This window comes from Aplidium turbinatum, chromosome 15, assembly GCF_918807975.1.
Source record: "Aplidium turbinatum chromosome 15, kaAplTurb1.1, whole genome shotgun sequence".
In the NCBI taxonomy this organism is placed as follows: Eukaryota; Metazoa; Chordata; class Ascidiacea; order Aplousobranchia; family Polyclinidae; genus Aplidium; species Aplidium turbinatum.
In genome coordinates this window covers 7013362-7021116 of record NC_137486.1, presented here as the reverse complement: position 1 = coordinate 7021116, position 7755 = coordinate 7013362, and positions in this window count along the sequence as shown.

The window sequence follows — 7755 nt, the reverse complement described above, 5'->3', positions numbered from 1 at the left end:
CTATTGAGTTTTCCACACCTCAACAGTCAGGTACATAATTTGTAAAAGGTAAAAGTTAAAAATGACTGGAGACGCAGAGATACGTGTAAATCGTTGGATGAACAGGTGTGGTATCATAGCGGCAATGCGAGGACTTTTGGCTGCTATCCAGTCATAGCAACTTTGATATAAAATCCCTCTTGACATCAATAAAGTGGTTTGGTTTTGAATCTTTATCCCCGGACTGACAAAGCTTGATAGGTTACTCCTGGTAGTTGCGCATACTTGTGGAGGCTCTTGACGCAGTATCATTCGTAACCAAGCATACTTCTTGCAGGAATATCTATAACTATAAGGGGGTTGGAAATTCTATTCAGTGCTGTACATCAGCAGTAGGATCATCATATAACTACCAACTTATCAAAAAGCGATTAACAAAATAAAATACTGTTTGTATTAACTAGAGAATAATTATATAAAATTCGATTTATAATATGACAGTAATAGGCTACATTCACAACAAACCTAAATCTTGATGTATAAAAGTATAGAGCGACAAAAACAAACAATGAATTAATGAATGCAAAGAATCCCAAAAATCTCTTACGGTAGGCTACTGCAATAACACTGTCTCCTTTTCAATGTTACGCACTGTGTCTACATCCATTGAATTGTGTGTGGAAATAAAACGTACATTTAGGATAATAATAATGATAATTTATTTCACACCAGTTGGGTGCAACCTATCTTACCGCAACGCGGTACAGACGCGGAAACGCTGGTACATGCTTCCAGTGGGCAAACAAGGCTCTGTTGAATTTAACACGGCCAATTACCCTTAGTCAAAATAAAAACAGATTACGAAACGTCAAACATTTAGGATACTGTTTCTTTTTCTCATAACCTTCCAAGACAGGGTTTTATCAAAGGTGGCCTTGTATTCCATGGCAGCATTATTCCACAGTAGTTGACTGCTTGGTTGACGCTAAACTCGATTATAAAAGTTTACGTTAAAAAAACGGAGCAACCACGTTGACTTCAAAAAAGCAATTCCTAACAAATCAAAAAAATGTTGAATTTTGAATCTTGGTAATGAATTTTACGTAACTGAAAACAGCTTTTTCGTTATCACATTGGTGCGGGTTGAAACGGACAAATTTTAAACAAAAAAATAACAGTTGTCAACAGCTAGGTTGTCTGCGGAATTCAATGAGATCAATCTTGGCTAATTTCGGGTGACTGAACATGAATATCAACTTGAAATAAAATCTCTGGTTTTTATGTTTTAGTTCCATGTCAAAATGAGCAGCAGCTTACGTTACAGGCTGCTGCACCAAGTAGCCTACATCTACACCAATTGGAGTCAGAGAAAAATATATTTTATATTTTGAACAACAAATACTACACTACAAAAAGTGCTCGATGCCAAGCAAGAAGCCAAGCTGAGCGAACTGCATCAAGTATAGTTACAACTCGCTAAAACCTCTACAGCTTGTTTCACCATAAAAAGGGGATCATCAGAAGATCCTGAAAAATATGCAAAAGCAATAAATCGGTGCGTCTCCACTGTAAGGCCGAGCATAGCTGTGGATGGACCATGATAGCCTATGATCAACAACCTTGTCCTTAAGGTCCTAAACCGCCTAAGGTAGTTCTGTGCTATTTCGTTTAGACCAATCCATAAAGGAACATTTGTGATTGGAGAAACGTTTTTTAAAAGTCGCTTCACAACAACCAATGTAATTTAGAACCTTTGGGCCGTTATCAATGGTGGCTTTGTAAATAATGACCTTCTGCAAGCATTGTCCATTCAAAGGACAACCTGGTTTCATCCTACAATTGCAACCAGGCTTAGATGGTTCATTTGCAGCCAGCAATATTGATTTATTGTGGGTGGATATGATGCTTGCAACATTCGGAGTTCAGCTATAGCTTAGCTTAATTAATAGTATTAGGCTGCGGTTGAATATTTTTTGCAATCTATGATGGGGCGGAAAGTGGATGGAAATTCGGATAGAAATGAGTCTGAAAAATTCCTTAATACAAATGGACTTTCTGACTTCAACCACTGTTTAATTTCAGCTAAACAGAACGCCACTCGTGTTCCAAAATAGTTAATCAGCAAGAAGCATTCATTGAACTTCAACAATCGTGGTTGCAATTTAGCCAGCAGAAGACGGTGTTTCATTAATAATTTCCTTCTCCTGCTTTATGTCAACGTTCGGTTGTAATCTGTTTCAATTTGAACCGTTGCAAATCTAATTTTACATCCAACCCAAAATGCAGGTTGATTAACCCTTCCAAGTCTCAGATTAGCCGTATAAGTAAGCAATGCTTGGACTCAAAGGCGGTTTGATTCCTTGACAAAGGTGTTGATCCTAAAATATCCTGGTCCATCTACAGCAGTGGTTCCCAACCTGGGGTCCGCAGACCTCTTGGGGGTCCGTGAGAAAGCATTTGGGGGTCCGTGATTACCTTGATGAATTTTGCGGAAAAAAAACGAAAAGCGACCTTTTTACTTTCATTTCTCTCTTTAAATGCAAATGTGTCAAGCTCAAGCCCGCGAGAATAAACTGTACCTGTATGCATTAAAATAAATCTATGCTGCTGCCTACAGTGTGCACATTGACCTTAAACTACATCTACCACAACACATGTCGATTACAGTCAAATCAGGATTGGCTCGTCTATTACGTGATAGAAAGCATGCGGTGCAACCAAAGTTTACCTTATAGTGGAGGGAACGACACCACTGCTTGCAGTTGGAGACTATACGCCAGGGCTACTCAACTAATGTTAGCAAAGGTCCATTTTGACAAGTTGAATATTTCTGCAGTCCGGTGAATATTTCACATGCAACCATGAAAATTAAACAACTAGTACGAGCACCGAAACACTTTTCAGGTGGTATGTAACACGACTTGGATTTTTGTCTGACACAAACAAAGAAATAAAAAAGGAAAAATGTATTGTGTTTCTTTGTAGGCCTGTAGCTGTGTGGATCGCACATCAGAAAAGACGGCAAAGCGTTGGGGGGTCTGGGGTGAAGTCCCCCATCTTCTTGGATAATCAAAAAAATTGCTTTTGCTTGTTTTTCATATATTTATCCTGCATGGCGGGAAAGCGGACATGAGCGCTATGCATCGGTATGCTACGTCTTCCGACGTACACAGCCGACGGCAATGTCTGTTTCCGGTTGTCTACTCTACTTATGACTTAAACTAATGTACTATTCAAAATCGATCACTGGATAGAGGCAATTGTCGTAAAGTTTCTTGCCCAGAGAAACAACAGCAATTGCGGGTGGCTGGAGTCGAACATGCAGGCTCTCGACTGCGAGCCCAACGCGCTAACCACTCGGCCACTGCTGCAGACATGGAAATCTGTTTAAAGAGACCCTAAAATGTTGCAATGAAGTTATTTTTCCAGACACCCGAGGTCCACCTTCAACACCCAGAAGGTCCGGATTCGGACCGCGGTCCGCCAGTTGAGTAGCCCTGCTATACGCTGTACTAGCAGGCCAACAGTACGCTAATTTTCTTAATGGAGCAACTGTTTAACCTGATATTTGCCACAGGAGTCATGGCGGCAATGCAATATGACACAGTATAGTAGTTGAGTAGCATAATTATTACAATAGTCAATAGTATGTTAATTGAATTTCAGGCAAAATTTAGGTAGGGGTCCACAGAATTAATAATTTGTCTAAAGGGGTCCGTGACAACAAAAAGGTTGGGAACCACTGCTTTAAAACGAATAAAACACGATATTTTCATCGGGGTCTCATTGTCTTCCTTATCGGTCTCTTGTTTATAGGCTCCCAGGCTTCTCATTTTGCATAAGATATTAACTTGTAGAGTGTGTTTGTTGTTACATTATTGTGGTGGAATTTTGAAATTTTCCCACATAGCAACATGTTCGGCCGTGTTCTAATAGGCCGTCAGCAAACTTTTCTTTCAAGAAAGCAAACCCATCTCCGTGTGAATCTATAGTTGTTATAAATTCTTTTCATCAAGCCAACCTCAATAAGAATCGAAGGCAGGTATACAATTTCTTGATAAATTGTAGGCTACATGTAGCTTGCTTTTCTACCCAATTGTAGGATTTTTCTTAGTGGCCAAACTTTTAATGCATTGTAAAATTCGCCGGTTTATCAATGAATAAGAACTCTCCATCTCTAGATGGAAGATGTTCAATAGCTTTCTCAGAACAATAGATAGGGAGCGAAGAATTAAAAGACACGCTGGATGTTCAACTTTAGACTTTTATTTGCTCAAAAATCTTACATTTTTGTCATGCAAGAGCAACTAATCTTAGCGATAGTAGGCTACTTTACTCATGCTACACGCCTACACCAGTGACCGAGCAGAAGGCTTTGCCTTCCTTTTACCGTCAAGCTACAACAGAAGCTCTGTATTACCTACAGCAATATTATAGAGTGTGGCTTTTGATTTGATCAGCAGCTTCATATCCAAAGTATTGCTTGCAGGCTAGCTTGTGCCTGGTGAATAGCTTCGCAAAATCGGAAGGTGTAGGCCTACTCTATCCGGATATGAAGTAAGAATTTAGTTGGATGTTCAATTAATCTTGTCTTGAGCTACTTCTCATACTTGATGCAGTCGCTCTTGCCAGCTGTGCTCATAATAAAAATACAGCAACTTGAAAGCTGTAGCCTACCTTGTACAGCTTAAGCTTTCCGTAACAATACGAATTTTAACCAAGCAAAGCACTGGCTGCGTATAAGTATTGCTACAGCACAAGCATGGCAACAACCTTAAAGACAGACAAGGTTGCCAGATTTTTTAGAAATTTTTAGCCCAATTTCCATTACTTCATTCTAAAAGTAGTCCAAAAAAGGAATATTTGCTGATTAACACAGATTTTGAATTCAAAATGACAGCTCAGTTAGTTAAGGGCTTGACTTCACGAATGAAAAATCTTCAGGATCAAGCGGCGTTGGTTCAACATTCGGGGAATGCGTTTGAGCGACGCATTTCAACGACTGCTCTCCATTTAGCGGCAACAAGGGGATGGAATAATTTTCAGACAACATTTCAACATCAATCGGAAAATTCACTCTGTCAATGTCGGTGATCGACCTTGCGTCAGTGATTCAAAGCCTCTACAAGTATGCGAAACAGCCAGGATCAAGCTCTCAAATAAGCTTTCCCAATCCGAGGATAAAGATTCAATCAAACAACCCGAAAACTTCTTACAGCCTGTAACAATTGCCAAATTGTGAATTCAGATTCGAACTCAGCGCACCAGAATTACTTGGAAATGATTAGCCTACCAGTTTGTCTTGTAAAAATTTCTTGCCAGTGATAGTTCGCAGACTTGTGCATAGCCTTCTTTCGTAAAGCATTTCAGGCCGGTTAATAGATGTGTTCGCGATGAGGAAAAGGCCTGACGAGAAGTAAATTCTTTACTGTTATCCAGTCTCATCACTCATAAGCCTACGTAGGCTACGTCTGCAGACGTTGAATTAATGTAAAACGACGGATTATGTTGTTTGAGCAGTCACCACTAACACTTAAGGATAGCAAACCTTGAGTTGAAATATCTGTTTCATATTGAGCTGAGATATCTTGCATGATGTTCCTAATTTTAACGAAGTAAACGCGCTTGCATTGTGACCTATTTGGTTGAGCAAAACGAAAAGTATGTGCAGAGAAAATACTTACAATATGAAAACCAAAGAAATCTTATTTCTGAACAGTTTTTGTTTTGAAAAGACAAAGCAAACTCATGGCTTTTCATGCTCGTGCAGTTGTAGAATCATACTTCTCATCATCTGCTTAGTTTGTACCTTGGGCCTAAAGGGGTCGGTTTCACGCCCACAATCCTGTAACTTCTGTTTGTGGCTGTTTTACATTGTTGTTACATTGTTGTGGTGGCCGTTACGTGTTTTTTTCTTCTTTTTGTTTCGTTATTTTTGTAAAACTTTGGAGACAAATGTATTGTCATACATTGGCACACTTTGCCGCCTTCGGATATTTGCACAAATTGCCGCATCCTTAGGTCACCACTTCATCAAAAGTGGTGCAGCTATCACTGATGATATTTTTTTCCAAAACGAAAAAGTATCAAATTACGAGAGAAGCAAATACCGACGCAAAACGTCTGACGTAATGCATTCGTTCTGGTGATGCACGCCACGTACATCTTCTAAAAAGGATACAAATAGATCATAGGAGGTTTTTCTTCTTCCAGCAAAACTGATCAAGATGAGACTGGAACGGCTGAGGAACAGCATCTCGTATCCTCTTCATTGCTGTTTTAACGTTTAACCATGAGGCTGGTCACGTGGTAGACCTGGGCAATAGAAACGTCATAGAAGAAGAATGATAGGGATAAACCAGAGACCTAGCCCCGATTGGGAGGGAGCTTTGGGAAGCAATCGCATATCTTGCCTCTCAAAAAAATTTTATAAAAATCTAATCAGCATAATGTTATAATGACACTGTATTTTATATTGAATGAAGTTTTGTAAAAAAGACTAAGAGTAGAGCCTATGCTTCTACAGCAGTGGTTCTCAACTTGGGGTCCGCGGACCCCTTGGGGGTCCATGATAAAGCATTTGGGGATCCGTGATTACTTTGATGAATTTTGGAAAAAGAAAAAAAAAAACGAAAAACGATCTTTTTACTTTCATTTCTCTGTTTAAATGCAAATGTGTCAAGTACACCGTATTTTTAAAGCGCTTTGTCAGGAAGTAAGGTCAAATTACGAAGTAATTTTGTATCATTTTAAGGTACGTTGGTTCTTTAGAGGAGAAGTTTTAAAACGAGTGCAGCAGCTGAAAAATAAAGTATCGACTCTTTTGAAAGCAAAAGGAAGTCCCCTCTCAAAATTGTTTGAAAGTAAAAGTTTTCTACACGGCATGGCCTACTTAGCCAATATTTTAGATCATACAATGTTAATCGTGGCATTCAAGGACCAGGTGTGAGAATAATTGATGCAGCTGAAAAACTGAAAGCGTTTTTAGCCAAGATGCCGGTTTGGAAATGCTGATTGGAAGCAAGTAATTACGCTAACTTTCCAATGTTAGAAGATCTTATCTTGATGGATGAAACTAAAAGAGAATGTAGGCTACTCTTTTGAACTCTATGAGAGAAAAAATTTGCGCACACTTGGGAACCCTACAAATCTCATTTCAACGTTATTTTAATTTAGAACACCTGCCGAACGAAGTTAAAACATTGATTCGAAATCCTTTTCTTTTTGACTTGAACAACGTTAGAGATGACGATCTCAGTAAAGATGACTTAATTAATTTGAGATTAAAAGAGTTATTACGCATTGAATTTCATTCAAAAACTGTAGAAGAATTTTGGTGCTCAAAACTGCAAACCTACCCATTCTTGGCAAAGCAAGCGATTATTGTTTTGTTACCATTCATAACCACTTACCTTTGCGAGGCAGGATTCTCAGCTCTTGTTACAATAAAAACTAAACATCGAAATCGCCTGGACGTTGAAGATAACATGCGTTGCGTGTTGGATTGTCAAAAACTCAACCACAGTTCAGTCGTTTAGTTCAGGAAAGGCAATAACAGCCCTCTCATTAAATTTGCTTACGTTGAAAAAGTTTCGGCATGGCACTTTGGGCCACCTTAATATTCAAATACTGCTGACATTTCTTGAACAATTCATTCATTTTCTTATTTGAGCAACTGTTTAACCTGATATTTGCCGCAGGAGTCATAGCGGCAATGCAATATGACACAGTAGCCTACAGTTGTTGAGTAGCATAATTATTACAATAGTCAATAGT